The 10105-nt window shown below is 37.9% G+C and overlaps 1 long non-coding RNA gene across 1 annotated transcript in view; it reads left to right on the forward strand.

The window, feature by feature from the left end:
- LOC142829610 (uncharacterized) overlaps positions 1-8234 on the forward strand; it is a 33876-nt gene extending 25642 nt beyond the window's left edge. The window contains exons 3-4 of the long non-coding RNA XR_012904184.2: positions 6122-6173; positions 7639-8234. This is a non-coding gene — a long non-coding RNA (uncharacterized LOC142829610). The remainder of the gene's footprint in view (positions 1-6121; positions 6174-7638) is intronic.
- Positions 8235-10105: the final 1871 nt, after the last annotated feature.

The raw sequence follows: 10105 nt of genomic DNA on the forward strand, positions 1-10105 counted from the left end.
GTCTTAGTATGTGAAAACAGCAGCTGGTAGAGAAGAATGTAAATATTCTTAGTAAGAAAAATAAAGGTTAAAATAAAGGTGTTTATAATATAAATATATAAGCAAAATTGCCTCTGTCTATAAATCTTCTCTGGAGTAGTGGTCATTAATAGATTATTATGCCATAGCCACAACTAAAAAAGAATGTTATAGTATACAATGATTCACAGAGGCCAAGCTCAGTAAACTATACTTAGTTGCTTTGTAGTGCAAAAACTAGCTGTCAGGCAGCAAGTTGTACATATGGGCTTGCTGCTCAACCAAATGTATACATAAAGAATTTAAAGCCAGGGCAGACTCAATAATTTATGGAGGGTTTCCGAAATAAAAAGCATAGCAACAGAAGGCGTGACCTTTCACAGTATCAACTTTAAAGCTGGCTATTGCCAAGAGACACGTAAAGCTGTTAGACTAGAAGTATGCACAGAGCTAATCCTTGAGATATAGTGGAGCCAGATCAAAGATAGCACTGAAAAGACAGAGGAAGGATTTTAAACATGGCCATGTAAACTTCTGACAACTGATGGAGCTCAGGGTTTGGAACATCATGTTAGAATAACCAGAGTTTTAAGTAAATAACTCCCAGAAGGTAACACTAATTTTAATCTTGTCCCTCCATGGATGCAATACACCTGGTGACAGCAGAAGATAGACATTTTTTTTTAAATTGATTCATTGTAAGTTTTCTTACTGACTTAAAAAAAGTTTAAATTCATGATCAGCAAGCAAGCGTTAATATTAATTGCCAAATTCTTTTGCAGAGATCTGTATTAAGCCACAGTATGATTTAAAATGCATCATATTTAGCTATGGAAGAAGACTGTTACATGGATTCCTGTCAGCCAAACAGGAATTATTGAAAGGCTCGTTATTACAAACACAGTTGATTTCTGAACCATCATATAAACCATTACCTTTTCTTTATGTGGAAATATAAACAAACTGTAGAGGAATCAAGTCAAATCTAAATGATTATATATAGTGACTTGCAGCTTCCTGTCTGACTTTGTGCTGTGTATAATCAGGTGTCTCTACTACAACTTAACTTATCAGAAACATCTAAGTACTTCAACTACCATTTTAGCTGTTAATGACCATTGCCATGCTACACTAGCTTTATTTCTCTGATGTTATTGCACTATTTTTGTTTACTGTACTTGGCATATGCGGAGTGTTATGGAAGATTACTTGTTTCACACTCATTTCTTTTTATGATACCGTTTATTCACACCCTTATAACACCTTTGTCCAAGCCTCTCAAACACATAACAAATGGTAGTATCCTATAAATAAACACAGAATTCCCAGTTTAAAGATGAAAAATTTGGGGCAAAGTTGGTGAAATGACTTGTCTCCAGTCATACAGCAATTCAGTGGCAGAGACAAAGATTGAATTCTTAGATTTAAACTACTACTAATCCAACTCTTTTCTGGTCAGATGATACCATTTCACATTTAGCTTGCCTTATATTGCAAATGTAGCGTTTCAGAGAACTGCCTGCATTAACGGCAATAATAATTTGTTCATATCCTTCATGGATCTATCTGTAACTAGACATGAGAATTGGCTTGACTTTAGTCTTATCATATAAACGTTCAACCATTATATTAATGATTTTCCATATTTTTCTCATGGTTTTGCTATCTAACAAAATAGCTTTGTGGAATCTTAAAAGATTAATTGGCCCTGAAGAAATTGTGGTGTTTGAGACCTTTTTTAAACCAATAATGTATAATGAAGATTTTTTTCCCCAGACCAAGGAAAAAAAAATATATATATAAGAAACGTATTGTATACTACTGTTTCATGATGTGCTGATGAGAAAATTAGGTTTGAGAAGGCTAAACTTAAAAGATTAAAGAAAAGAAAAACTATCTGATAAATATCTGTATCTATCTCTTAAGATATTTGGCAGATATTTGGCATCCTTTATTACTCCCTTTGTGATTCTCTTCCCTATATTTTGAGGGTTATATGTAAATATAGAAATTAACCTAGTTTTCTTGACTATATTTCATGTTCATACTATATAGAAGGCTTTGTATTCATTAGGAAATTACTTGTGCCTTTCAGATTGTTAAGGAATAAAACCCCCTTTCTTGTCTCTACTTGGAAGGTTACTTTCACTTTTGTTACCTAGTCCCTCCTTGAAATCATAACTAATGCATTCATAGGACTATTAGTATTTTAAGATCAAGCACTTGTTCATACAGCTTTCAGCTTCAAAGGTAGGTCTTCAGTTAAGAGAAATAATAAAAAATGTGCTAGAAGATAAGTACATAAGATAAATACTAGTGCATACAAAAAGTATACTTTTTGTACTCAACCCAATATATGTTTTTCAGACAAAGGCTACAAAGGATGAGTCTTTCATGCATCGCTGCTTCTACTGATTAGAGTAAAATTTCTGCCATGATTCTCTAGTGCTATTGATTTTTTTTCTATAAGTAGTTTATTAGAAGGTAGGGGTAGAAGTTATTTTAAAACAAAAACACCGTAATTTTTTAAACTAAGGCAAACATTTTTTTCTCACTGCCCTTCCTCTCTAAAAAACCCTCCTCAGATGTCTATAATCCTGTTCTTCAGCTGTGATAGATGGCTGGTGTCAATGAATGTCCTATAGTAGGTTGTGTTTTTTACATATAAAATATAAAGATGCCTCTCTCTACCCATAAGGCTGTGTCCAGAGGACCATTTCTAATGTACTTGAACATGCTGCACTGTCACAGTTTCATGTTTGATAAACATCCATCACAGTGATTGAGCTTGGAATGACTTTACAGAGTGTCTAAATGACCTTCTAAGAAGTCCTGAGAGAAATACAATTAGTGGAAATTTCTTCCATTTTGACACTGTATTTCATATTATTGAGATTGACAGACATAATTCAGAGAGGTAGCCATAAAAAACCCAGTCATGTAGCACTTTAAAGATTAATTAACAAGATGGTTTATTAGGTGACAAGCTTTCGTGGGGCAGACCCGCTTCTTCAGATCATATTCTGAAAGTGAATAGGCATGACCAGGGCTTGACAAATCAGTGAATCTACTCACCTGTGACGAGTAGATTTCAGCCGGTCGCCCCATTCACTGGTTGTGCGCGCATGCGCAATGCGGGTCTTGCGCATGCACAGTGCAGGGCTGGCAAGCAGATTTTGCCACCATTTGTCAAGCCCTGGGCATGACCATTATATAACAGTACAATGAAAAAGTACACAAAATATACAGTAATGATTTTGAATCAGATACTTAGCATAGAAGGTGGGGATGAGGAGGGGCGAAGTGACAAGGAAGCAGGAAATTGCTTATTGTAAGCATCAATTAAGTGGCTTATCTGGAGTTACTACAAATATCAAAAGGTGGGGAGGCTGTCTTTGTAATGTATAAGGTAATTATCATCTCAATTAAGGCCCATTCGCAATGTGTCGAATTTTAGCATAAAAAAGAGTTCTGAAGTCTCTCTTTGTAATCCAGGGGTTCTCAAATTTTGTGATACCGTGACCCCCCTCTAAGTTGCTCGCGACCCCCCGAGGGGTCAGGACCCACAACTGAGAAATGCGGCTGTAATCTGTTGTTAAAGTCTCTTTGTAGTAACACACGTGTTGTTAGGTCTTTAAGGGAATGGCCAGTTTGATTAAAATGTTGGCTAACATTTTTTTCTGTGTGGAGATGTCTGATGCCTGATTTGTGAGCATTAATTCTCTGGTGAAGTGACTGACCAGTTTGTCCAATATACCTCGCAGAGGGACATGGCTGGCACATATCACATTGCTGGATGTACAGGAATATGAGTCCTTGATTGTATAACTGACATGGTTAGGTCCAGTGATGGTGTCTCCAGAGTAAATATGTGGACAAAGCTGGCAATGGGGTTTGTTGCAAGGGAAAGTTCCAGGGTTAGTTTTAATGTGGTATGCCCTGTTGTTGTTGGTAAGAATCTTCCTGAAGTTAGGTGGTTGTCTATAGGAAAGTATAACTTTGTCACCCAGAGTCTCTTGGAGTGTAGCATCCTGTTCAAGTATAGGTTGAAGCTTATTGATAATGCTTTCGAGGGGTTTGAGTTGGGGGCTACAGGTGATGACAAATGGTATCCTAATGTTGATTTTCTTGGGCCTATCTAGAAGTAGCTGGTTTCTGGGTATTCATCTGGCCCTTTCAATCTGTCTTTTTTTCCCTGGTGGGTAATTGAGTTTTATCAATGCTTGGTAGAGATCTTGAAGTTTTGGTCTCTGTCACTGGGATTGGAGCAGATGTGGTTGTACCTAAGGGCTTGACTGTAGACAATGGATCATATGGTGTGTCCTGGATGGTAGCTGGAGGCATGTAAGTAAGTTTAGCAGTCAGTGGGCTTCCTGTAGAGAGTGGTATTGATTTTGCCATCAGTGATTTGTACTGTAGTGTCCAGGAAAAGGATCTCTTATGTCGAATGGTCTAGGCTGAGATTGATGGTGGAGTGTAGGTTGTTAAAATCTCTGTGGAATTCTTCCAGTGTTTCTTGACCCTGGATCCAAATGATGAAGATGTCATGGATGTAGCGTAAGTAAAGGAGGGTTGATAAGGGATGGGAGTTGAGGAAACGTTGTTCTAAGTCAGCCATAAAGATGTAAGCGTACTGTGCGGCCATGCAAGTACCCATGGCTATGCCGCTGATCTGGAGGTATAACTTGTCACCAGATTGGAAATAATTTATTTGGACATAACCTTTTTGGGTTAAACCCACTTCCTCAGATGCATTGGAGTGGAAATTACCACTCCAAAATACCAGGGAGACAAGCTACTGAACCAAATTGTAAACTCTGCATATGATGGAAGCCACTTTAAGTCAGGAAGTGCAGAAGCACCCACAGCACCAATGGAAATATTTTAAGATCATATTTTAATACAGGAGATGAAAAGGTATGTTGATCTCTGCACTATTCAGCACATTGTTTGAATTAATAGATTTTTATATAAAAGAAAATCCTGTAACTTTTTTTTTTGATAGAGAGAACTCTATGGGCAGTATGTCTGATTGAATGAGCCAGTTTTTCATTTGAGGCTTATTTGGAAATATTTATGTTCATTTTACTCAATTTTAGTTTAGCAAGTGTAGACATGTAACTAGTTTATGAAGGTGAATTCTGAAATATGGAGAAAATTCACTTGTTCACATCTCTAGCCTATCATTAGGATTACAGCAGAATATTTAAAGGAAAAATAGTTAGGATTATGATGAGACATAATACCAATGGGGAAGCAGTAGTGTTTCCAAAGATCACTGTAAATTGATATTGCTCTGAAAAGAATGAGTTCTTGTTGCAAAATAGGTGAAAAACTTTGAGGAATTATTACTTAAATATACCAAAGCAGAGCAAGAGGCCATGCTCACAATTTCTGTTGACCACAACCTGAGTGTGTTTTGGGTTATTAGACGTCCTTGTTTATATGTGCTCTATTCCATACAGTCTTAAGGACATAGTTGGTGTATAATAAAAAAGAAACTGTTTATATGGGGCAAAGGAGGATATAACGTATTGATGACAAGGACAAAGTCATCATACATTTCCCTCTACAATTTCTCTGGCAGAAAATAGCACATGGCAGACCACCTTCTGAATTCAGCATCAGTTCCAGACCTTATTCTCTGATTCAATTATACAGAGGTAATAAAAGGAGCTAAGACAGGCAAATGTAGGGCACTAATAAAAAAAAAGACAGCTTTATGATAACAACTTTCTTTTAAACAAAAAGCTTCAGAACTCATGAGCCTAGTGAAGGTGTGCTCTTAGAAACTCAAAAGGCATGTATCTTTTGCATGCTCTGTCTCACTTCGTGTAGTCTGATGGCGATAAACCAATAGCTGTTTCACTGACTGGGGTAAAAGACCTCCCTTTCAGCAAGAGATGGAAACTGGACAATATAGTTTCAGTGAAAGATATACGTCCATTTATAAAACACTTCTGGAGGGAAAAAACTGAAGACAAGAGAGAAAGATGCTACAGTAGATTGCATTCAAAGAAAAACATATTCAAGATAACCTGTGTACTATATACCGTACAAAATGAAAACAGATGATTTAACAAACTTTCCTTTCCTTTTGCAGGCTTATTAGGGATGCTTCTCACCCTTGTCTCTCACAGTCCCCTCTAGCTGAGGTAAGAATTCCAACTTTTATATCGCTAGCTTCTGTGAGCCAGTTCCATTCCCACTTAATGTAAATATTTACAATTTTGCATTTAACTAGACCCCATCTAGTCAGTACCATCAAAATAAATCTTTGAGGAAAGCTAATGGTTTAAAACAAGGCCGGGGAAACTTTTTTGGGGTTCAGTCAAGGACTGCTGCATACAAGTGAGAAGCAAAAAAAACCAAACCAAAGCAAAAATATCCCGCACTGATATGGCCCTAGATTGAGAAGGAGAAAGACACATTCCCTTTGCACCCCAGAGCTTAGAAGACCCACTCAGGCTAGTGGATAGTGTGGTCCTGCAGGGTGATGGTAAGGGGGCTGGAGCACCAGCACAGTCTCCCCATTGCTGGGGGGAACCCTGAACCTCGAGGACTGGATCCAAGCCTTAAAATAAAATTTGATGTTGATCTGTCCTTAAAAATCAGAAGGATTCTAATAAAGTACTATGTGCGTGTGTGTATACATGTGAGTTTTTACACACACAAAATCAAAGATGTTAACTCCCATGAACATATTAACATCAGAATCACCAAAGTGACAACACTGCGGTTGTATCTATATAGGCCAGCAATGGGCAACCAAGAACAGTGAGTGGGCTGTTTGAGTGGTCCTCTTTCATCTCAGGGGGCTGTAGCAGCCCACAGCTCACTAGGCTCACAGATCCCCTGCCTACTCCTTTCTCAACATGCCTCTCATGCATTAGAGCCCCACATTTCCTACTCTTCCCCCTCCCTCACAGCATTTTCAGAGCACCACAAATTGCCTGATTCACGCTCTATCTCCACTCCTCCTTCCTCCTCCCAGAGCTGAAACACCACAAACATCTGGTTCACAGCATTCCAGCTCAGTGAGGGAGTGGGAGGAGTGGGTATGGAGAGCAATGGTGCTCCAAAAGTGCTGGGAGGGAAGGGGAGGAGTAGGAATTGCAGGATCCCAGTGCTTGGGAGGCACATGGGGGAAAAGGGCAGACAGGGAGTCCATGGGCTACAGGTGGAGCCTCAGTGGATTGCATGTGGCCCTCAGGCTGCAATTTGCCCAGCACTGATGTAGGCAGAGCCCTATTTATTTCAAGAGGTTTCACTCTGGCAATTTCACTGAAGAGCTCAAATCCTGAGTTGCTGTTATTCTGCCATGTTTGTTTTTTAGTGGTATATTTTTGTCAAACTTTTTGTTGGGGCCATGTATTAGGTCAATATAATCATATTTATATAATCAAGCCTTCTTAAGAGACAGATAGATGAAGGACTAAAATTAAGAACAAAAGAAATTGTCAGGGTAACTTAAGTGCATTTCATTTTAGCTTTTCTTTTTAATCCAAGATTGATTTCAGAGTAAGGAAATTAATGTTAACCTTCTATTTGCATTGATTTCTAAAGGTTGGGCCTAATGACAAGGGCATTATTAAAACAAACACACACATTTACTTTCAGAGGGAAACAATGGAGAGCCAAGTCAAAGCCTCACCAGCTACAACAATTATTGCTAATAGACCAGTTTGGGCTTAAGGGCAAGTTCAAAGGATTATGAAGGAAGATCTCCCTTCCACTTCTTCATTCAGAAGAAAGTCATTCAGATGTGACTTATTAGTAATGCATATGAGTGCGATGGAAACACTGGTCTGTAACCAACTGCATCATTTGAAACTATTATAAACCACCAAGGCTTGATTTGAGTACAGTTTTCCGTCATTTCACCCACTGATTTTCCAGGAGGGAAATAATGCACTTTATTCAGAAAACATGAAGGAACTCATGGTTGCTAGCATTGTGCATTTGATGGTTAGTGAATCTGCTTTTCCTGTGTAAACACACTAAAGAATCAATGTCTGGCAACGATTTTCACCTCTCTGATTTAAAGAAATTAAAGACAGAGCTTGGTTTAATTAAACCTGTATACTACCAGTCCATTGCAGTTATATTTTAGATAGAAAAATGTTCTATTATGATAAAATCTGCTTTCTTCTATCAAAGAATGAAAATAACCCACAACTGACAGTTTCTCTCTAGCTTTGCTCTAGCTATGAAGTTATCCCATGCTATGTCTGAGCATATTTAGAATATGTTCATAAATGCTTGGCCAAATCCTGGCATGATGTGCCAATTATTGATAATGAGCCTGCTTTAAGGTCTTCATTACTAGGAGATTAGCTTGACTAGAGACGTTCAAAGTCAGACATTGTTAATTCAGTTAATTTTGTGAGATATTTACCCTTGTGTGAAGGGCCAGAACAAGGCCTGAGCACCATTAAGTCCCATGTACTTTGTATCTGTGATAGACTAAGTTTCTTTTGCATCAGCATTTTTAAAAGGTACATGTTTATTGTTACATTTACAAAGGGAAGTAAAGATATCTGATCCAGGAAAAATTCCCTGAGTTCTGTGTGGATCTTGGACCTGGGACCATTGCTTTATGCCTTAACCAATTCCTTGTCTTTCCCTTAATGGAACAAATTGAAGGGATTCTCAGAGAGATGTCTTAGTTTTTCCTGTGGGCAAGGGGTTCTTCCCTCACACTATCAGTAATTATAATATATCTAGGACTGGTTGGAAGTTCTGCTTCCGGTAGCCTCATTGAGAGTTTTCATGTAAACCACTAAGGAAGGGATGATTTTAAAAGGTTTTACAGACACCTAATATGTAGACATAGGTAATGAGAATGGAATTCATATACGCTCTTTACTTGACTGAAAAAGTGATTGAAAATACTGGATAACTGTTTGTATCACATGTGGTAGACAAATGGTCTTTAATTATGGACGTTTTAGTGTAGCAGCATAGACCATAGTAAGTCTAAGAAACTAAATACTCAGAAGTTTGGAGATACCAAGATTAAATCTACCCATACAACCCTCATATTGTCCCCTTCTGTGTTATAATAAAGCCATGACATTTTAATAATCATACCATTTTTACCACAGGACCCTGGCTCATTCAGTGCATGGGATGGATGGCATTCAGTACATAGGTGTCTATTCAGTTTCTTTCATCTCATTGTTCAAAACGTGGCCCGAATCTTATTTATTGAGCTAAATTACTTAACTAGAATAGTGATAGAAATATACATTTCTATCACTATTCTACATGCAAGGCACTACATTTAGCCGTTTGGAATGGAAATCCATCAACCATATGAATAAACTTGCACAGATACAGACAGACATCATCTTTCTATGCAAGTGCAAGAAGATGGACATCGTACCCAAAGGACTGAAAGTGAACAATCCATTAAGATCAACATACTATACTGACTACAGTGAAAATTCTTTGGTATATATGGTTGTGACCATTTTCTTCCACTATTTGATCTGAAGAAGTGTGTCTGGCCCACGAAAGCTCATCATCTAATAAACCATCTTGTTAGTCTTTAAAGTGCTACATACTCCTGTATTTTGCTTTAATTAGAATAAATCTTCCTGAAAGGCAACTAGTCTTGATTTGAAGTCATCAGGTTGTGGAGAATCTCACACTTCTCCTGGTAATTTGTTCCAGAGGTTGAGTATTCTCACTTTTAAAAACTGAGGTACTAAATCTCAGAGTAAGATCAGATATATCCACTGATATTGGTTGCACAATTCAAAGCATCTAGGCCTGTATTTTTCCAAAAGTAGTATCATGGATGTTCAGAACAGAAGTAACTAACGAGAATTGCAGTTGTGAGTTCTCAGTGAATCTGCAAATCAGACCCCAAGTTTCTGAAGCTGGATACAGAAAAGGAGTGAAACAGTGGTCAATTACAAAAGTTTTGGTGAAAGTGACTGCCCAGCAATATCAGCAATTCTGTGGTGGAGGCAGGGATAGAATCTATTTCTCCATCATGCTAGTTGTCTGCCTTAGCCATAAGGCCATTCATACACTTCCTGAAATTCCTTGCATCATTCATTACACATCTTTCAACGAA

This window comes from Pelodiscus sinensis, chromosome 4, assembly GCF_052426305.1.
Source record: "Pelodiscus sinensis isolate ZL-2025 chromosome 4, ASM5242630v1, whole genome shotgun sequence".
Lineage (NCBI taxonomy): Eukaryota > Metazoa > Chordata > Testudines > Trionychidae > Pelodiscus > Pelodiscus sinensis.